Genomic DNA, 23,123 nt, shown 5'->3' with positions numbered 1-23,123 from the left:
TCCCTTCCCTCCCACCCCCTCCCAGAAAGCATGTGAGTTCTCTGTGTGCAAGGGTGAGTAACCCTCAGTGGCCTCTCCACCTGCCCAGTAGATGGACTGCAGTAGGACTATGAGGCATCACCTTATCATGGTTCCACTGAGGCCCATGTCCCATGAGGAATTCACAAAGGATCCTTCAACAGCACCTTCCAAACCCAAGACCTCTACCATCTAGAAGGACAAGGGCAGCAGATACATGGGAACACCATCACCTGGAAGTTCCCCTCCAAGTCACCCACCATCCTGACTTGGAAATATATCGCCGTTCCTTCACTGTCGCTGGGTCAAAATCCTGGAACTCCCTCCCTAACAGCACTGTGGGTGTACCTACACCACACGGACTGCAGCGGCTCAAGAAGGCAGCTCACCACCAACTTCACAAGGGTAATTAGGGATGGGCAATAAATGCTGGCCCAGCCAGTGACACGCACATCCTGTGAATGAATAAATAAAAAAAAAATGTCCCCTGTACCATCCATTGAGGTGAGTGTCAGCAGTTGAGGATTCACTTACCCTGGCGGATCGAATGAGGTCATTCATCCTTTAGTGGCATTGCAGGGAATTCCTCTGCTGGAGGCCCTGGGCACTGACTGCCCTGGAGACAGGTTCCTATCCCTCCTCGGCTTCCTCCCCCCATCTGGTGGATAGAGGGCGGCTCTCCTGGCCTCCACTTGGTTGAGCAGGATGCTCGGGGAGGTGTTGTTGATTTTGAGCGCCGGAATTCCCTGTCCTCTCCTGGCCATCTCCTCAGGTGTAGGTTGCTGTCTGGATGCCTTTTAAGGATGGTGCCTGGATATGAGGGCACTCGCCATCCAGCTCACCTCACCATGGACACGCCAGCAATTCCCCAACTGCATAACTAACGATACCGGATTTGCAGGATATGGTGTGAATTTCCTGCAGCCTCCGCAGTGGGGAACACTCCCCATCCCTGCTCCTGCCTCGGGATTTAGTCCCACTGGGAAAAATTCCGCTTGTGGTGTTTTGTTCTATGTTCTCAGTCCAAGTCAGACAGTCCATTTGTATCTTTGACTCTGAGCAAGAATCTGGGTCAGATCTGCCTAATTTTCTTTTCTCAGATGAAATTAAGTTTAGTTCTGCCAAGTCTTTCTTCATAATTAGAGCAAAATATAGGTCTTGGAATCATCCTTAGACTTGGAGAATCATTAACACAGGAGTCCATTTGGCCCATCGGGTCTGTGGTGGTTCTTTGAAAAATTGGACCCACTGCCTCTGCCTTCTCCCCATATCATTGAAAATCAAGCATTTGTCCAATTTTGAAAGTTCCTATTGAATCTGCTTCCACCGCCCTTTCAGGCAGCGCCTTCCAGATCACAGCACTTCGCTGAGTATCTTCGATATTACAACAATGACTACACTGCACAAGTGCTTCATTGGTTTTGGGATATCCGGTGGTTGTGAAAAGCACTATATAAATGCAAACCTTTCATTTCTTTTTCTGTAAAACAATTTCAGGTTACCCCTTCTGTCGTTTTTGTTAATTACCTTAAATCTGTATCCTTTGGTTATCAACCTTTCTGCAATTGGAAACAGTTTCTCTTTATCTACTCTATCAAGAATCTTAATGAATTTTGAACTCTATTTAATATTTTTAACCATCTCTGCTCTAAGGAGAACAATCCCAGCTTCTCCAGTCTCTCCACGTCACTGAAGTCCCTCAACCCTGAACTCATTCTAGCACATCGCTCCCTAAGACTTAACATCCTTCCTGATGTGCGGTGCCCAGAATTGGACACTTCTCACTGTCGCTTCCCTTAACTCAAATCTAATAAAAATTTGTGGCATAATAACTAGGGCAGACGGGAGGAAAAGATCACAGAGACACTGATAGATTGACTGGGTAAAATTGACAGAATAGTGCGAGGTCACCCAATGTGGATAGATCAGAGAATGACTTTGTTACCTCTGGACTTGACTATTCCAGCATACTCTCGGCACCAACATTCTACCTTCCGTAAACCTGAGGTCATCCAAAACTCTACTGCCCGAGTCTTAATTCTCACCAAGTCCCATTCCCCTATCGCCCGGGTGCTCGCTGATCCGTATTGGCTCTGGTCAAGCAATATCTCATCATTGTCTTCGAATCCCTCCATGGCCTTGTCCCCCACCAACCTTCGCTCTGTAATCTCCAGCTCCACAACAGAATGGAACAGAGGGGGGGATACAGAGGGTACAGAAGGGGAACAGAGTGAGTTACAGAGGGTACAGGTAGGGTACAGAGGGAGCTATCGAGGAGTTACAGAGGGTACAGGTAGGGTACAGAGGGAGCTATCGAGGAGTTCCAGAGGGTACAGGTAGGGTACAGAGGGAGCTATCGAGGAGTTACAGAGGATAGAGAGGGTTTTGGGCTGTTCAGCATTCTTGCTGCCGATTGGCTGCCCTGAATATCTCCATGGAACCTCCAATTCCAAACATGCACTGACCCCTGTCCAACCAAATGCTGCAAAATGATGGGGTCACACAGGATAGCAGCTTCTGCCCTCCTCCTCTGCTCATTAGTCAATGACAGCAGCAAGGGGACTGTGATTGGGCTCAGGACCAGCCCTCCCCCACCCTTGGTTAGTGAGGAGGGAACCCTCGAGTCCTTGTTTTTCATCAATAGCTGTCGATTGGTTTGTGTGGTCATTTGGTGGGAACTGGGTCAGCTTGATTCTCAATGCCTCCCTCCCCCTTAAACTGTAGGTCTATAGGGAATTCACTGTCTGCTGACAGTGGCCTCACCCCATGTCAGAAGGTGAAAGTTTAAACCTGGACAGCCCCAGTGAGCAGAGGCTGGAATCTGGTCCCTGACACCTGGTGTCCCCCAGTGGGGGGACCAATTGAGGGATCTGGGGATCGGGTGGGAAAGCGCAGTTGATGGAGAAGATCAGCCATGATCTTAATGAATGGTAGACTTGAGGGGCTGAATGGCCTTCTCCTGCTTCTGTTTTCCTATTGTTCATGGTCTAGGGTGTCCTGTGCAGAATATTCACTTGGACATGTACCAAGTGAAAACCATAGCTTGTGGTTGTGGTCCGAGCAGGGAGATGGCACCTTCAGGAGCAAACTGCTCCAGGGACATTTACATGAACAAAGAGACAGGATGGATTGGAAAGAGCAGGAGGGAGGCCCCTGGTTCATTTCCCCTCTCTAGCCATGCATCTGAGGTGTGAATGGGGCTGTATCAATGCAACTTTCTTCCCTTTTCCTGCAATGCTCCTGATTGACTTTCTCCTGAACTCCGAATCCACCCCCTGCCCTCTCCGCACCCTCGCAATGTTGTGTTGCTCTGGAGACTTGGCAATGGGGACTTGCAGCTCCATTTCTATAGCACAGCAGAACTTGCAGCTTGCAGAATTCAGCAATAAATAATCGCGCTCAGAATTTCACTTTCAGAACTTGCAGTGTTAACTGTTTGTTGTAGTCTGTGTGACCGTGTCCATTGTCTCTGCAGCCATCACCCTCGGCCCCAAGCTGCTCATTGGCTGGCTGAGCTGGGAATGAGTGCTACTGCCTGTCAGTGTGTGTACGTGCAAGCGAGTGTGTATTTGACTGTGTGTGAACGAGTGTGTCGATGGCAGGGCTAGCATCATCTCTAATTGCCCTTAAACTGAGTGGCTTGCTAGGCTACTTCAGAGGGCAGTTAAGAGTCAGCCACATTGCTGTGGGTCTGGAGTCACGTGGTTCAGACTGGGTAAGGATGGCAGATTTATTTCCCTAAGTGAACCTGATGGGCTTTTGTAACAATTAATGATAGTTGTCATGGTCACCATAGACTAGATCACAATTCCAGATTTTTTATTAATTGAATTTAAATTCCACAGTGGGATTCAAACCCATGTTCCTAGAGGATTAGCCCTGGGTCTCTAGTCCAGCAACATTACCACTATCTTCCCCCTAAAAATCCACAGCTCTGGAACAACAAAAACCGCTGAAGCTTCTTAAACACAGGAAGCCATGTGCAGTGCCGTGGTGAGGCATCAGAGGAACCATTAGCCTTCCCACTGATTGGTGTAGGTTGTGAACAGCATTAAGAAAGTGGCTAATCTTTATTAAAACATGGTTTTTAATTAACTTAGGATCATTAACAATTAATCACCATTTAATAGTGTTTCAATGAGGGAATTAATGTGTCGCTGGTGACTGTATTATCACTGAATTGTGTTTTGACTGCTGTTCCAGACTGTGTTGTTTAACAGATGGATCCACAGTTTCTACTTCCCATCCCCCACATCGTTTCACAGTTTTCTTTACCAGCTCCAGAAGTGTTGTTAAACTTGCTGTTTCCTGGTTTGGGTCCAGTCAGATTGGTTTTCCCTCTATTTTCCATCCATTGTTTTATCTCTACCTTTTAGCCTTTTTTGATTCCTTCCCCCCACCCCACCCCCACTAGGGCTATCTGTACCTTGCTCGTCCTGCTTTCTACCCTTAATTAGCACATTCCTTAGATAATATCACCACCTTCAACACCCCTTTGTCCTTTTGTCTGTGACATCTTTTGGTTACCTCCGCCTATCACTGACCCTTTATCCAGCTCTTCTTGTCCCAACACCCCCCCAACCCCTTAAACCAGCTTATATTTCACCCCTTTCCTATTTTTACTTAGTTCTGTTGAAGGGTCATGAGGACTCGAAACGTTAACTGTGCTCTTCTCCGCCAATGCTGCCAGACCTGCTGAGTTTTTCCAGGTATTTCTGTTTCTGTTTTTGTTTTGGCTTTCCAGCATCCGCAGTTCTTTGCTTTTATTTTTTCCCTCTGTTAGTTGTTGGATGGAGGTCAGGGGAGGTCATTCAGAAAGATGCTATCAGAATTGAGCGGTTATTCTTAAGGAGAAAGTTAACCAAGTTACCCTAGATAAGAGAAGACTGAGGGGTGAACGGATAGAGGTCTTTAAAATTATGAAAGTGTTCAATAGGATTGATGCAGAGATGTTTCCACTTGTGGGGAAGGCCAGAGGGAGGGGCCATAAATATAAGATAAGAATATAAGAACAAAAGAATTAGGAGCAGGAGTAGGCCATTCAGCCCCTTGAACCTGTTCTGCATTCAATAAATTCATGGCTGATCTGAGCTCCACATTTCTGTCTGTTCCCTTTAACCCCTCACTCCCCTAATAAATCTACTAGGCAATTCAGGAGAAACTGCTTTATTCAGAGAGTGATGAGAATGTGGAACTTGCTATCACAGTGAGGTCAGTAGCAGAGATACATTTAAGGGGAAGCTGGATAAACCCATGGGGCAGGATTTTGGGCTTGGTGTGCGGGCCTGACCCACTCGAGTGTGCAATAGCGCGTGATGATGTCGGGCAAGCGTGCCAACCTCATCGTGCACTCGCGCAATATTTTGGTCGACGGGCACATGCTAAACTTGGAAGTGTGCCCGCCGACAATTGTGAGGGCATTAAGCCCATTAACGGTGCAATTAATGGAGTTACAGTCGGCAGTCGGGCGAATCAGCCAGGCGGCCTTGGCATTTTTCAGGAAACCTCATCCACGGGCGGGATGAGGTTTCCGTTATTAAATTTAAAAAATGAAAATGTATGGACAGAATTTCCATCATGTATATGTCCAGGTGACTGATTCTGGTGCATGGGCATTTTTTCCGGAATTTAAAATCTTTTTTTATTGCATTTAAATTCTTCAGTTCCCTGAGGCAGCTCTCTGCTTTCAGGGAGTTTTCATTCCGCACTCCCCACCACCCCCACCCGGACTTCAGCGCTCACCCTCCTCCCACCCCCAACCCCGGCAGCTCTGAGCCTTTCACGTTGGCCGGCTGTTAATTGGTCAGTCAGCGCGAAATCGCAGTCAGGGGCCGCTCACGGTCAGGGGTCCTTCCCCAGTCTGCTCCCGGGCCCACCGATTGCGGGCTCCCTTTGAACTAAAACTCCTGCCCATGAGGGAGAAAGGGCTGAGGTGGAGAAGGGGCAGGAGGCGCTCAAGTGGAGTGCAAACACCAGCACAGACCAAGTTGGGCTGAATAGTCTGTTCCTGTAAATTCTATGTAAAGAAACAACAGATATCTCTCACCCAGTGTTATCCAATATACTCACTACTGGCAAATTGAAGGTGTTCATCTTTAGAGCGACACAGTACTGCGCTGTGTTAAAATTCAGTGGTCGGTTTGAATGTGGGTGTCACTTGTTCAACCATTTGTCATCCATCCTTAATTGACCAGGGAAGAATTAGCCATGCTGCTGTTAGACAGGAGTCACATATCAGTTAGACTGTGACTATGTTTATCAGAACGTAGTTGAGTTATTGGGTTTCTAGTAACCTGGAAGCTGAAAGGCAACTTGCTGAATGAAAGATGAAAGACAGTCTGCCCTTTGTTACCTGCTCTGTTCCTGTTCTCTCTGGCGCTCTCTAAACGATGATCAGTTAGATCTGCAAGATCGCTCTGTGGATCATGTGGAAGCAGGGCTGACCTTCAAAGGGACAGCATTCTGATTGCTCTGGAAATTTTCTTGGGTCTAAAGAGATTGGTTTTGTTTAGCTGTTTGCCGATTTGGTTGAGGTGTGTCAGTGACACACGGCTTGATGTGGCTGTGGTAGTTGAGGTGTGTCAGTGACACACGGCTCGATGCGGCTGTGGTAGTTGAGGTGTGTCAGTGACACACGGCTCGATGTGGCTGTGGTAGTTGAGGTGTGTCAGTGACACACGGCTCGATGTGGCTGTGGTAGTTGAGGTGTGTCAGTGACACACGGCTCGATGCGGCTGTGGTAGTTGAGGTGTGTCAGTGACACACGGCTCGATGTGGCTGTGGTAGTTGAGGTGTGTTAGTGACACACGGCTCGATGTGGCTGTGGTAGTTGAGGTGTGTCAGTGACACACGGCTCGATGTGGCTGTGGTAGTTGAGGTGTGTCAGTGACACACGGCTCGATGTGGCTGTGGTAGTTGAGGTGTGTCAGTGACACACGGCTCGATGCGGCTGTGGTAGTTGAGGTGTGTCAGTGACACACGGCTCGATGTGGCTGTGGTAGTTGAGGTGTGTCAGTGACACACGGCTCGATGTGGCTGTGGTAGTTGAGGTGTGTCAGTGACACACGGCTCGATGTGGCTGTGGTAGTTGAGGTGTGTCAGTGACACACGGCTCGATGCGGCTGTGGTAGTTGAGGTGTGTCAGTGACACACGGCTCGATGTGGCTGTGGTAGTTGAGGTGTGTCAGTGACACACGGCTCGATGCGGCTGTGGTAGTTGAGGTGTGTCAGTGACACACGGCTCGATGCGGCTGTGGTAGTTGAGGTGTGTCAGTGACACACGGCTCGATGTGGCTGTGGTAGTTGAGGTGTGTCAGTGACACACGGCTCGATGTGGCTGTGGTAGTTGAGGTGTGTCAGTGACACACGGCTCGATGTGGCTGTGGTAGTTGAAGTGTGTCAGTGACACACGGCTCGATGTGGCTGTGGTAGCCCAGGCTCAGAATGTGCGATTTTGGCGAGCTGGGGCAGTTGTTGCAAAACTCGAATATTTATGTCAGAGTTCGGGAACTATGAGCCGGGGCAGTGCAGCAATATCGAAATGTGTTCACCCTTCATCTTAATACACCTGTCGAAACGAGCGATTGAAAGAAATAGGGCAACTATCGGCCTAAAAGGAGAAGTTACAGAAAGTTTGCCATGAGCCAAAGTCTATTAAATATCTGGAGACGGTGTTTATAACTGGCAGGTGACAGAGCATAAGTAAGGCAAGAGTCACAGCACAGAAAGCAACACATAGAAATTGTCAACCCTTTTCCCTCCCAGAGTTTCTTCTCAATTCTGATAAAATAGACTGAAACGTGACTCTGTTTCTCTCTCCACAGAAGCCGTTAGACCTGCTGAGGACTTCCAACATTTTCTGATTTTATTTCAGATTTCCAGCATCCACAGTATTTTGCTTCTGTTCCTCAATTTTTTGGTTAGCTTGAAGCCCAATGAGAATGGAGTCACTTTTTCAATAATCATCACCATGCCAACCACTTGGTTGAAATTCGCACCAAAAACATCTTTCGGGTGAAAATAGGAATCTTCAGTAACACAAACCTTCCATTTAGACAATTGACCGATGATGTAGTAGGAATCATATTGTGAATATTGACAAATAGAGACACATTCTGATCACGTCTGTCTCTGTCTCCCTTCCTTTCTGTCTCTCTTTCCTTTCTCTCTCTCTCACTCCCTCTCTATCTCTTTCTTGGTCTGCCCCTCTCTGCCTTTCACACAGGCATGAAAAGGTTCCTTTCTAGGAAGACTGTTAACAGGAGTTTTTCCCAACACCTTAAAAATACTTCATTAAAACTCAGGCAGACAATGGACATCTCACAGACACAGCTTCACACTTAAAAGCCAGAATTTATAGAGCGACGAGGGAAAATAACCTAAAGGCTTTTTTGTTAATTCATGGCTTCCCTAAATATCAGAGGTATCAAAGATCAGAGAGAACTTTCTTTCCAAAAACAAAGAAAGCTTGAAGTTCGATATGCTACCCCTGTGTGACCAGGCCAGACTGGCAAATCCAAGGAATCTCCGCAATGCAGAGAACAGCTCCTGCCCCTCAGCACAGCCTGTGTCAAAAAGTATGAATCACAGTGTTCCTCAAACTGATAGTCCATTATTTTATTCCTGCTCTCTGTAAAGCTTCCTCATCTCAGTTCGAGCCCTGGGACTGTTTGTCAGGGACGGTGTAGAGGGAGCTTTACTCTGTCTCTAACCCCGTGCTGTACCTGCCCTGGGAGTGTTTGATGGGGACAGTGTAGAGGGAGCTTTACTCTGTATCTAACCCCGTGCTGTACCTGTCCTGGGAGTGTTTGATGGGGACAGTGTAGAGGGAGCTTTACTCTGTATCTAACCCCGTGCTGTACCTGCCCTGGGAGTGTTTGATGGGGACAGTGTAGAGGGAGCTTTACTCTGTATCTAACCCCATGCTGTACCTGCCCTGGGAGTGTTTGATGGGGACAGTGTAGAGGGAGCTTTACTCTGAATCTAACCCTGAGCTGCACCTGTCCTGGGAGTGTTTGATGGGGACAATGTAGAGGGAGATTTATTCTGTATCTAACCCTGTGCTGTACCTGTCCTGGGAGTGTTTGATGGGGACAGTGTAGAGGGAGCTTTACTCTGTATCTAACCCCGTACTGTACCTGTCCTGGGAGTGTTTGATGGGGACAGTGTAGAGGGAGCTTTACTCTGTATCTAACCCCGTGCTGTACCTGTCCTGGGAGTGTTTGATGGGGACGGTGTAGAGGGAGCTTTACTCTGTATCTAACCCCGTGCTGTACCTGTCCTGTGAGTGTTTGATGGGGACAGTGTAGAGGGAGCTTTACTCTGTATCTAACCCCGTGCTGTACCTGTCCTGGGAATGTTTGATGTCAATTCTCACAGATTTGTTGTGAGAGATGCGATTTCGCAGTCAAATTTAGTCTCACTTGTGATCTTGTAAAATTGCTGTGAAATCTCCGGCTATTTGTGCTGAGGAAAAGTTGGTTAAGATGGGATTGTTGACTCTCTTTCTGCTGCTCGGTGATTCTGATACAGAGAGCGCTTCTGGGCAGCTTGAATCTGCTGCTGGTTTTGGTTTATTTTGCCTTCTGCCTCAGATCACATGCTTCCTGTTCCCTGTCACAAACTGGACAACATGCGGAAATTCATATGAAAGCTGTAGCTTTAAAGTGTCTTGTTTAAAGAGACATCATCCCAGTATTATTAAAGGCACAGTAACTCTAATCACATAATAATTGCAGCTTTACATTTACTGAATAGTTTATAAATTTCCTGTCCAACCTTTGCATAAAATATGCAGAGTTTTACAGTACATGTTACATTCAGTTTAAATAGAAATATCTATAATAGAGCAGATTTTATGGTGTAGATCGATTTATAATTCATTTTTTAATGATGAAGTTCGTTTAATTTGTCTCCATTTCTATAATTTAAAATGATAAAATACTGACAATGATTTTCCTACCAAAATATTCATTGAAACACAAGAAAAATAATTATTTTAGTGCCCAGATAATTAAATGCTGAAACATGGCCATGTGAATGTTACTTCTAAAAAGAAAAAAATGATTTACATAAGGGCTTAAGTGCCGCGCCCCTAGCCAAGTTGTTCCAGTACAGCTACAGCACTGGCATCTACTCAGCAATGTGGAAAATTGCCCATGTATGTCCTGTACACAAAAAGCAGGACAAATCCAACCCGGCCAATTACCGCCCCATCAGTCTACTCTCAGCCATCAGTAAAGTGATGGATGAGGTTATCAACAGTGTTACCAAGCGGTACTTGCTTAGCAATAACCTGCTCACTGATGCCCAGTTTGTGTTCCGCCAGGGCCACTCAGCTCCTGACCTCATTACAGCCTTGGTTCAAACATGGACAAAAGAGCTGAACTCCCGAGGTGAGGTGAGAGTGACTGCCCTTGACATCAAGTCCACATTTGACAGAGTCTGGCATCAAGGAGCCTGAGCAGAACTGGAGTCAATGGGAATCAGGGGGAAAAAACTTCCCACTGGGTTGGAGCCACACCTAGCACAAAGGAAGATAGTTGTGGTTGTTGGAGGTCAATCATCTCAGTTCCAGAACATCACTGCAGGAGTTCCTCTGGGTAGCGTCCTAGTCCTAACCATCTTCAGAAGTGGGGGTGTTCGCTGATGATTGCACAATGTTCAGCACCATTTGCAACTCCTCAGATACTGAAACAGTCCATGTCCAAATGCAGCAAGACATTGTAAAGAACATATCTTTTTATTTCTGCTGGACTGCGGATTAAAATTACAATGGCTGCAGTTTGAAAAGCATGTTTACTGGAGCAGTGTGAGGGATATATACAATGTTGCTGTCCTGGAACAGACTGTGCCATGAAAAACAGGATGGTGCCAAGGAGCAGTCTGTCTAATGAGGGACTGCTTGGCAACAACATGTTAATTGGCTCCTAACCAGGTGACCAGGGTTTCTGTGAGAACAGTGCAGCAGAAAAAAAAATTCCTAGCCTGAAAAGATAAAAGATCTAAAACCTCTTTCTCCTGTGTGTGTAAGATTCCAGTAATTCTACAATAATAGCTAGCTGTTTTTTTCCCTCATATCTCTATAGCCTGTTCTCTCTCTGAAAAATCCCTGTCAGGAGAAAAAGGGGAAGATCATCATGAGAGACATTGAAAGGCAAGTTCTCAGCCGGTGAACTAAAGACTGAAAGAACTGGAAGGAATTTGGAAGACATCGATCAAAATCAACACATCGAATCCTGTACTCTGGAATTGGTGCTATTGAACTGTTTTATCCCACCCTTAAAATCCATGTTTTTGTGTGTCTTGTATGTGTGTGTATAGAGATTTGAGAAAGGTTTAAGTTATAGAGTTAGAAATGAACAGTTCCTATTTCTTTCTCTTGCTGCTGGTTAAAGGCAGTTTGTCCAATAAACAGATATTCATTTATTAAATTTACAAACCCGGTGTTCCTATTCTGTTAACCTAAATTAAACAGTTGGGTGGGTGGATGAAACTTTTTTTGTGGCCCGGGGAGTAGTGGGGCTTGATATTGCAGTGCACTATCCCCAGTGAGTCACGACAGTATCCAGGCTTGGGCTGACAAGTGGCAAGTAACATTTGCGCAACACAAGTGCCAGGCAATGACCATCTCCAACAAGAGAGAATCTAACCATCACCCCTTGACATTCGATGGCATTACCATCACTGAACCCCCCCACTATCAACATCCTGGGGGCTACCATTGACCAGAAACTGAACTGGACCAGCCATATAAATACTGTGGCTATAAGAGCAGGTCAGAGGCTAGGAATCCTGCAGCGAATAACTCACCTCCTGACTCCCCAAAGCCTGCCCACCATCTACAAGGCACAAGTCAGGAGTGTGATGGAATTCTCCCCACTTGCCTGGATGAGTGCAGCTCCCACAACACTCAAGGAGCTTGACACCGTCCAGGACAAAGCAGCCCACTTGATTAGCATTACATCCATAAACATAATTTGATTGAATTTTTTGAGGAGGTGACCAGGTGTGTAGATGAGGGTAGTGCAATTGATGTAGTTTATATGGATTTCAGCAAAGCCTTTGACAAGGTCCCACATGGGAGACTTATAAAGAAGGCAAATGCACATAGGATACAGGGTAATTTGATAAGGTGGCTTCAAAATTGGCTTAGTTGTAGGAGGCAGAAGGTGATGACAGAAGGATGCTTTAGTGACTGGAAGCCAGTGTCCAGTGGCGAACCACAGGGATCAGTGCTGGGTCCTCTATTATTTGTTATTTATATAAACGACATAGATGACTATGTGAGGGGTAGGATTGGTAAGTTTGCGGATGACACAAAAATTGGCCGGGTGGTTAACAGTGAGGTTGAGTGTCTTGGGCTACAGGAAGATATAGACGGGATGGTCAAATGTGCAGATAAGTGGCAGATGGAATTCAACCCTGAAAAGTGTGAGGTGATACACTTTGGAAGGAGTAATTTGACAAGGAAGTATTCAATGAACGGCATGGCACTAGGAAGTTCTGAGGAACAAAGGGACCTTGGCGTGTGTGTCCATAGATCTCTGAAGGCGGAGGGGCATGTTAGTGGGGTGGTGAAAAAGGCATATGGGACACTTGCCTTTATCAATCGAGGCATAGATTACAAAAGTAGGGAGATCATGTTGGAGTTGTATAGAACCTTGGTGAGGCCACAGCTGGAGTACTGTGTGCAGTTCTGGTTGCCACATTATAGAAAGGATGTGATTGCACTGGAGGGGGTGCAGAGGAGATTCACCAGGATGTTGCCTGGGATGAAACATTTAAGTTATGAAGAGAGGTTGGATAGACTTGGGTTGTTTTCGTTGGAGCAGAGAAGACTGAGGGGCGACCTGATCGAGGTGTACAAGATTATGAGGGGCATGGACAGGGTGGATAGGGAGCAGCTGTTCTCCTTAGTTGAAGGGTCAGTCACAAGGGGGCATAAGTTCAAGGTGAGGGGCAGGAGGTTTAGGGGGGATGTGAGGAAAAACTTTTTTACCCGGAGGGTGGTGATGGTCTGGAATGCACTGCCTGGGAGGGTGGTGGAGGCGGGTTGCCTCACATCCTTTAAAAAGTACCTGGATGAGCACTTGGCACGTCATAACATTCAAGGCTATGGGTCAAGTGCTGGTAAATGGGATTAGATAGGTAGGTCAGGTGTTTCTCACATGTCGGTGCAGACTCGATGGGCCGAAGGGCCTCTTCTGCACTGTGACTCAGTGATTCACTCCCTCCACCACTGACACACAGTAGCAGCAGTGTGTACCATCTACAAGATATAATGCAGGAATTCACCAAGGCTCCTTCGACAACACAAACCTGACTTGGAAATATATCGGCCGTTCCTTCACTGTCGCTGGGTCAAAATCCTAGAACTCGCTTCCTAACAGCACTGTGGGTGTACCTACACCACATGGACTGCAGTGGTTCAAGAAGGCAGCTCACCACCACCTTCTCAGGGGCAATTAGGAATGGGCAATAAATGCTGGTCTAGCCAGCGACGCCCACAACCTGTGAGCCAATAAAAGAAAACATAAGAAATAGGAGCAGGGGTTCGGCCCATTGAGCCCGCTCCGACAGCCAATAAGATAATGGTGACCTGCCTTAACCCCACCCTCTTGTCAGTTTCCATAACCCTTGACTCTCCTATTTTTCAGAAATCAGCCTACCTCAGCTTTGAATATATTCAGTGACCTATCCTCCAATGCTCCCTGGGGTAGAGAATTCCAAAGACTAATGACCCTCTGAGAGAAATTTCCCCTTATCTCCCTCTTAAATGGGAGACCTTTCATTTTTAAATTGTGCCCCCTGGTTCTAGATTCCCCACAAGATGCCCCTCCAACAGTGCGGCACTCCCTCAGTACTGACCCTCTGACAGTGTGGCACGCCCTCAGTACTGACCCTCCGACAGTGCGGCACTCCCTCAGTGCTGACCCTCCGACAGTGCGGCACCCCCTCAGTACGGACCCTCCGACAGTGCGGCACCCCCTCAGTACTGACCCTCCGACAGTGCGGGCACTCCCTCAGTGCTGACCCTCTGACAGTGTGGCACTCCCTCAGTGCTGACCCTCCGATAGTGCGGCACTCCCTCAGTGCTGACCCTCCGACAGTGCGGCACTCCCTCAGTGCTGACCCTCCGACAGTGCGGCACTCCCTCAGTGCTGACCCTCCGACAGTGCGGCACCCCCTCAGTACGGACCCTCCGACAGTGCGGCACCCCCTCAGTACTGACCCTCCGACAGTGCGGGCACTCCCTCAGTGCTGACCCTCTGACAGTGTGGCACTCCCTCAGTGCTGACCCTCCGATAGTGCGGCACTCCCTCAGTGCTGACCCTCCGACAGTGCGGCACTCCCTCAGTGCTGACCCTCCGACAGTGCGGCACTCCCTCAGTGCTGACCCTCCGACAGTGCGGCACTCACTCAGTACTGACCTTCTGACGGTGCAGCTCAGCACTGACCCTCTGACAGTGCAGCATTTCCTCAGCACTGACCCTCTCACAGTGCAGCACTCCCTCAGTACTGACCCTCCAACAGTGCCGCACGCCCTCAGTACTGACCCTCCGACTGTGCAACGCTCCCTCAGTATTACCCTGGAGTGCCATCTTGGATCTTTGTGCTCAAGTCCTGGAGTGGGAGTGAGGTGTGAACCTTACTCTCTGCTTATCTATCTTCATGTTAGTAGAATTGTTTACATTGATGGGAATGGGTTGTCATTAATTGCATTTTCATATGCGTGACCCATAGTCTGGAGACTAAATAACACCGTAGACCCTGAACATTAATGTTGTCATTAGGATTCCATTTAAAGGTTTCTATAGGAATAGTGAGAGAGAAAAATGTTCCAATCAATTTCTCAAATTTCTCAAAGACAAAAATAAAATGATAAATGTAGAAGATGATGTCATTAGGAACCCATTGCATGAGTGCGAGCTCTCAGTGCATGATTGGTTGGAGACTGGAGAACAAGCTTAACGTTGTGTTCTGTGCTGCTTCTCACAATGATAGAATTGTTACAGTGTAGAAGGAGGCCATTCGGCCCATCGTGTCCACACCAGCCCTCCGAATGAGCAATTCACTCAGTGCCATTCTCCCACCTTCTCCCGGTAACCCTGCACATTCTTCCTTTTCAGATAACAGCCTAATTCCCTTTTGAATCCTCGATTGAATCTGCCTCCACCATATTCTCAGGCAGTGCTTTCCAGACCCGAACCACTCGCTGCGTGAAGAGTTTTTCCTTGTGTTGCTTTTGCTTCTTTTGCCAATTACTTTAAATCTCTGCCCTCTCATCCTTGACCCTTTCACGAGTGGGAACAGTTTTTCCCTATCGACTCCGTCCAGACCCCTCATGGTTTTGAAAACCTTTTTCAAATCTCCTCTCAGCCTTCTCCTCTCCAAGGAAAACAGTCCCAATCTCTCCAATCTGTAACTGTAACTATCATTCTTGACCCACCTGGGAGTTTGCAGGTCACAGGTGACCGGTCACTCCAGTATTACCAGGAGCGAAGAGCTTTGTTCCACACAGGCTGTCCAGTAAAAAGAGAAAAAAATAACTTGCATTTCTCTGGCTCCTTTCATCGCCTCTGAACTTCCCAAAGCATTTTGCAGCCACTGACATACCTTAGAAGTGTGGTCACTGCTGTCTATAACATCAGCCCATGGTTGACATAGTCCGGTTGTTCAAGGCCTGACGATTTCATTTCATTGTGCTAATGTTCCAGTCCGACACCTGCTTATCCTCACATATCGTGTACAGAAAAACCCAAAGGATGAGAAGGAAACAGGAGGAGGTACATCGACAGAAGCAGAAACCAACTGTCCCATTTCACACTCTCACAATATCATCTTCACTGAAACTCTCTGCTTAACTTGGAGCTGAGAACCTCAGGAACTTTACCCTGAACTTTCCTTCATCAAATGGGGTGAAATATGTGGATGTTTGATGAAGCAGGAGTGTGTTGCAGAGCGGAGTCCTAGTGAGGACTTTTCCACCAAACTTATCACAAGCTCCTCTGCCAAACTGGTGTCAGATTTTAGGGTTTGCCAGTGTGATTAGTCACGGATGAGAAGCACGGTGTGTGGGAGGGGACTGGAGCCTTTCTCCCCATCCCGGGACTCATCAGAACTTTGCTTCATCAAATTATTTGCCTGAGTGCGCCATTAGTAACGATGACCAGGAAGCTATAATCATTTGTTGTAAAAGCCCATCTGGTTCACTAATATCCTTTAGGGAAGAAAATCTGCCATCCTTACCTGGTCTGGTCAACATAGGACTACAGACCCCCAACAATGTGGTTGATTGATTCTTAACTGCCCTCTGAAATGACTTAGCAAGCCACTCAGTTCAAGGGCAATTAGGGATGGGCAACAAATGCTGGACTTGCCAGTGACACCCCCAGCCCATGACAGAATTTTAAAAACGCACAATCACTACTGTAACTACCATAACTATCACTCATACTAACAAATGTTCACTTCCCTTTGCTCAAGGTGATTAAGTCTAACTTGGAACGTAGGTCGCGTTTGACCAACCCTTGTTGAATGTTGGAAAGAGATTACTAGCAAGGTGGATAGGGGAATGTGTGAGGACATTGTCCCTCTGGACGTTTAAAGGCATTTAATAAGGTTTTGTGCATTAGGTTATTAACTCAGCTGAAAGATTGTGGAATTGGAGGTAACCTTGTGACATGGATCAGTAATTAGTTGGAAAAAGGAGACAGAAAGTAATGATAAAGGAAGTGTTCCCTGATTGGCAGATTAAGACCAGTAATGTTCCCAAGGGGTCTATACTGGAGCCTCAGTTTTTCACCACATATCACACTGACTTGGATGGAGGAATAGAGAGTTGTATATCCATGTTTGAACATGGAAGTGCAGTACGTTGTATGGTTGGAAGCGAGATGTTACAAAGGGCCAGAGACCGAGTGAGAAAAACAATGGCAGATGGAATCCAACATGGGGAAGAGTAAGGTCATCACCTGGGTTTGGCTTGCTCCACATTGCCTTCCCCACACATGGTAATGGATTGAATTGCAGTCAGGGCCCAGATGTGTCAACAGAGTCCAATCTGCATATTCAGAGGATCCTGCAGCCTCCTGATGGATCTTCCTCTCGCTGCCCAGAGGATTAGCTTACCACTGTAGAGTAAAGGGTTAACATCAGAAACTTACATGATGTGAGATAGAGATCTGGAAGAAGCAAAAGTTCAAACCTTGTGCAGAGGTCTCAATATGTACATAGTAGCTGCAGTTATAGAATAATAGTTTTAACAAACTATAGTCTTGAGCAGCTTATTCTGGGAGGATGGACAAGTTCCAAACAGCCCAGTCTAGACTCTGGCCACATAATGACCATGGTGGCAGCGCATAGCAAGTGAAAGAGCCACAATCCTAAAGAAAAAGCTACAGACCTGGCAAGTCAAGAGATCCTTGAAAGAAGAACAAAAAGGAACAAATTCAAAACTGACCACAAAGTTGGTGCATCGTGGGTGCAGCAGATACAAGCTGATACACGGGTCTGGAGTTCAGACAGCAGTGAGCACAGGCCTGAAGCAGCCAGCAGCAGCACAGAAACAGGAACAATTCTAGAGCTCACTAGGAGCATGGAATCCACACTACCACTCTTAGAACCATTTCAGAGTGCAGAAGATTTGCAACAAGCCCAAAACTGGGACACCTGCAGAAAGGGATTCACAAAGTATAGAACAACTCCTGGCTTACACAAAAAAATCAAAAAGAACAGGTCAGTACATTACTTTATGCAGTTGGATCTATTGCTGATGATGTGATAGCAAGGCAGGGGTTTGATGAGACTTCAACTCCTTATGAAGAAGTCTTGCATGTTTTCGATTCATATTTCAGCATCCGATGTAATCTAATAATTGAAAGGGCAAAATTTAAGAAGAGAAAGCAAAGACCAGGCAAAAGCATGGATTCATTCATCAATGATCTGTATAGGCTGCAGGGAACTGTGATTATGGAATATTAAGGGATAAGTTGATTCATGACAGAATCGTTGTAGGGGTCCTAGATGAAACATTATCAGATCTCTTACAGAGAAGAGAGGATATAACATCAATAAAAGCAGTACAAATCATGAGACAAACAGCTCAAAAAACAGAATGGGGCATTTGTTCGTGGGGAAGGAGGTCCTCTGGAGAAGTTCGAATGAGACCACGCAGCCTGTTGGCCATAAGAAAGAACGTGTGCCAAAGCCTAAGCTCACCAAAATGAGGAAAAGCACGCTCTGGCGGGCTTAGGTTTTGAAGTGGCCTATTTGTCCACAGCTGTGGCGCTCTGGTCCCTCTCCTGGACATTTTCCTCGGTTGTGCAGCTTGCTCCTGCCACACTGAGCATGTGCAAGGGAAGAATCAAACAACAGCAGACACACTGTCATGAATATCATCAGAAAGAACAAAGTAAGAAGATTTACACTTCAAGGAGATTGAAGCATATACACCCTTAATCACACAGCGCTCACCAGCTATTGCAAAACAGTTGCAGAAAATAAAGCAAGGTAAACAATGAGATGAAGAATGTCTGAGAATATTGTCTGGAAGGATGGTTATATCCCCTCTAATCCAGTACTACGGCAAGACTTTGAACAGTGCAAGCACCTTACTGTCATTGATGATTTACTAGTTTTCAGTGAGAGAATAGTCAAACTGATAACATTTCTGCTTCTCATTCTTCAAAGGCTTCACCAAGGATATCTCGGAATAACAAAATGTTGTGCGAGAGCCCAGCAATCAGTCTGGTGCCCTGGCATTACTCGCTCTATGGAAGAAATGATTTCTAACTGCCTTACCTTTCCTATAAACAAAAAGAGCCACTATTACCTTCTGCTTTCCCATCAAGGCCCCTGTGAATGGACTTATTTCATTTTAAGTGGAAATCTTCCTCCTTGTCATTGATTATTGAAGTAAACAGGTTGCACAGCATCACAGCCGAAGTGGCCATCCAAGCCCTCAAGATTATGCAACACACGGCATCCAAATCATCATAGTGCTTAACAATGGGCCGCAAATTGCTAATGAATGTAGCTTTGTTTATGTAACTAATTCACCTCACTATCCTCAACCGAGTGGAGAAGCTGAGAGGGGGATACAAGCCCTCAAAGATTTATTGGAGAAAAACTAAGACCTTACTCTAGCTCTTCTGAGTTATTGAACCTCACCGCTACAAAATGGTTTCTCACCAGCAGAGTGGGTTGGTGATTGAGAACACAGCTTCCATCTCTAGAACAAAAACTCAAACCCAATATCACTACGAGCGACCACAAAAGGGTAAACCAGCGTGAGGAAGAACAGAGAAAGAACCAGGCTCGGAACTTTAACCGCAGGCACAGAGCATGTGAATTTGCAGCGCTGAAGACTGAGGAGAGAGTGTGAGTCTGAGACCACCAGGGGGAAGATACAATCATCAAAAGAACTCCACAGCTGAGATCGTACCAGATTGGGACAGGTCAGGGAACCATAAGGAAAAACAACAGAGCCTTAACATCCTTAGAAAGAAAGCCAATTGAAATTTGGGCTTACCAATCAGATCCTGAAGAGCAAGAAGTCAGATGAAGCTCTACAGCCGCCCAGCAGGGACACTCACACCAGCAGAATGGAGAGTACAGAATATTGTCAACCTCAGAAAGAGATCAGAACAAGACCAGGGGGATTGGTCAAGGTTCCTCAGAGACTAACTCTGCCAAGTCTGAGACTTTGGGGGGAGATGTAGAGTAAAGGGTTAACATCAGAAGCACGTGATGCTGATGTAATAATGATGTCAGATCACATGACTGAGAGATAGCGACCTGGAAGGAGAAGCTCCAGCCTCCTGTGGAGCTCCCAATATGTACATAGGAGCTATAAATAAAGAATGGAAACAGGGAGCTGTAAAGGGTAAGGGTTTTAAGAAACTAGTCTCAAGCAGCTAACTTTGGGAGAATAGACAAACCCCAAAAATCCCCATCCAGACCTAGAACACACCACAAAACAACCCCAGCAGGAAGGTTGTCTTATTGAAGGTGGGGATGTGGGGGTCCCATGGGACATTCAAGTTTGGAAATGGGCTAAGTGAGGATATTAAGGATTTTTTCCTTGTGAAATTGAACACTGATTGGGAATTGACTGTGTATCTGGAACATAGAACTAGCTTAACAAGACACAAGGTCCATTACTCTCTGTATCTCCATAAACAGGGAGACTAACAATCCTCACTTCTTCAAATACAGCAAGAAAGAGAAAGTTTGTTGAAAATATTTTGTGTAAACACAATCAGAATTTTACATTTAATTTACTGGCTCTTGGTCTGATGAAAGACTCCAGGATTTATCTAAAGACCATTTATTGGAGAAAAGGTCCAGATTCTCCCTCCCAGGTCGGTGTGCCTGAACTTGTGGGAGCTGCACTCGTCCAGGCAAGTGGAGAGTATTCCATCAGCCACTGGCAGGACATGGGCTTAATGGGTCAATGGATTGTGGCTCGAGCCGCTGCTGGATCATGTGACATACATCTGCCAACACCACACAGCTTAGCCTCAGTCACCTTCGACACTGGTCCTCCATCTATTCAAGTTAGGATGTCCTAGGTCTGGACACAACTTCCCACAGGGTGGTACCTGCCTGTCCTACCTCTCCTCTCCTGGTGCATAGGCAGCAGCTCCTTCCCCCTGACCTCCTGCCCCTCCTCTGACTGCTCCTGGTGACTAGCTTCTCTGGCCTCTGTGTCTGAGGGTGCCAAGCCTGTCTTCCATGTTCCTTCTCCAGCACAAAGTTCTTCCTGGAACCAGGGTGCATGAGTCAATAGGGGCAAAAATAATTGCCCTATGAGACCAGGAGCCCCACTCCCTTGGGTTAAGGGCAGACAGTTGAATCACAGAATCACAGAATTGTTACAGTGCAGAAGGAGGCCATTCAGCCCATCGTGTCTTCTAAAAAATTCGTTTACGGGATGTGGGCGTCGCTGGCGTGGCGCCAGCATTTATTGCCCATCCCTAGTTGCCCTTGAGAAGGTGGTGATGAGCTGCCTTCTTGAACCGCTGCAGTCCCTGTGGTGTAGGTACACCCACAGTGCTGTTAGGGAGGGAGTTCCAGGATTTTGACCCAGCGACAGTGAAGGAACGGCGATATATTTCCAAGTCAGGATGATGGGTGACTTAAGGGGAAATTCCAGGTGGTGATGTTCCCATGTACCTGCTGCCCTTGTCCTTCTAGATGGTAGTGGGCATAGGTTTGGAAGGTGCTGTCTAAGGAGCCTTGGTGAGTTGCTGCAGTGCATCTTGTAGATGGTGCACATGCTGCTGCTACTGTGCGTCGGTGGTGGAGGGAGTGAATGTTGGTGGATGGGGTGCCCATCAAGCGGGGCTGCTTTGTTCTGGATGGTGTTGAGCTCCTGTGTGTTGTTGGAGCGGCACTCATCTCTCTGGAGCTGCACTCACTGGCTCTCCGAATGCCATTTCCCTCACCTTCTCCTGGTAACTCTGCACGTTCTTCCTTTTCAGATAACAGTCTAATTCCCTTTTGAATACCTCGATTGACCCTGTCTCCACCACACTCTCAGGCAGTGCATTCCAGACCCGAACCACTCGATTGACCCTGTCTCCCCCACACTCTCAGACAGCACAGTCCAGACCCGAACCACTCGATTGACCCTGTCTCCCCCACACTCTCAGGCAGTGCATTCCAGACCCGAACCACTCGATTGACCCTGTCTCCCCCACACTCTCAGACAATGCATTCCAGACCCGAACCACTCGCTACGTGAAAGAATCGGAATTTGTTTTCTGTCACTTCTGGGGCTGTGAATAAAATTTTAAGGCAAATTTCACAGGGGTACCCTCCTCTGCATGGCAATCCAAAGAAATACATCAAGTTCAGACCTGCTTTTCTCAGGTTGACTTTGCTCACTGTGGATTTCACACTCCTCAGATACCAAACCGAAAAAGTACTTCATTGGCTGTGAAATACTGAGGGACACCTGAGGTTGCAAAAGGCAGGAGAGAAATGCCAACTCCCTCCTTAACAACATTAACTGGAGTGTTTGGCACTTGTCAGTGTGATATCAGTTCAGTGATCTTTGGATCTGAGGGTGAATTATTCTGAATGGTGAGACATGTTTTCTTTCATCCTTTTATGCGGTAATGTAATTCACAACGCAGAGGCTGTAACCATACTCCAGTTATCGACCTCTGCTCACCCTGGAACACTTCATCATGTTAAATGCAGAGTCATCAAAGGAACAAATCAGTTGATAGCCAGAGAGAGAGAGAGTGTAAATTATATATCGAGGAAGGAGTGAGATTGTGCATTTAATGAGGTAAGACCGGTGCTGTTGAACAGGAGAGGGTTAGTGGGGGAGAGGGGGAGAGGTCGGAGTGGGATGGGGCTGGAAGGGGGTATTATTTGGGACAGCACTGTTCTTCCCAGCTGTGATGAATCTGGAAACACTGGGTTCAGACAATGGGTTACACTTGTGCCCAAGCCTTCAACCTCTCGATCTCTCCTGCATCTGATTCTTTAGTTCATCATATTAGATTGCACACACATGTCCTGTGAGATGATGCCCATCAGATCAGCACTTGGTTCTCTCCACTATACTGGCTCAGAGTTCCAACAATAGTCAACTTTCATTTTTATTCATTCACGAGATGTGGGCTTCACTAGCTGGGCCAGCATTTATTGCCCATCGCTAGTTGCCCTTGAGAAGGTGGTGGTGAACTGCCTTCTTGAGCCGCTGCAGTCCATGTGGTGTAGGTACACCCACAGTGCTGTTAGGGAGGGAGTTCCAGGATTTTCACCCAGCGACAGTGAAGGAACGGTGATATATTTCCAACTCAGGATGGTGAGTGACTTGGAGGGGAACTTTCAGGTGGTGGTGTTCCCATGTGCCTGCTGCCCTTGTCCTTCTAGATGGTAGAGGTTGTGATTTTGAAAGGTGCTGTTGGTGAGTTCCTGCAGTGCATGTTGTAGAGGGTACACACTGCTGCTGATGTGCACTGGTTGTGGAGTTAGTGAATGTATAAGGTAGTGGATTGAGTACTGAACAAGCAGACTGCTTTGCCCTGGATAGTTTTGAACTTCTTGAGTGTTGTGGGAGCTGCAGTCATCCAGGCAAGTGG

Source organism: Cetorhinus maximus, chromosome 24, assembly GCF_964194155.1.
Source record: "Cetorhinus maximus chromosome 24, sCetMax3.hap1.1, whole genome shotgun sequence".
Lineage (NCBI taxonomy): Eukaryota > Metazoa > Chordata > Chondrichthyes > Lamniformes > Cetorhinidae > Cetorhinus > Cetorhinus maximus.
The sequence above is the reverse complement of the archived record's forward strand: the minus strand, read 5'-3'. Positions refer to the sequence as shown.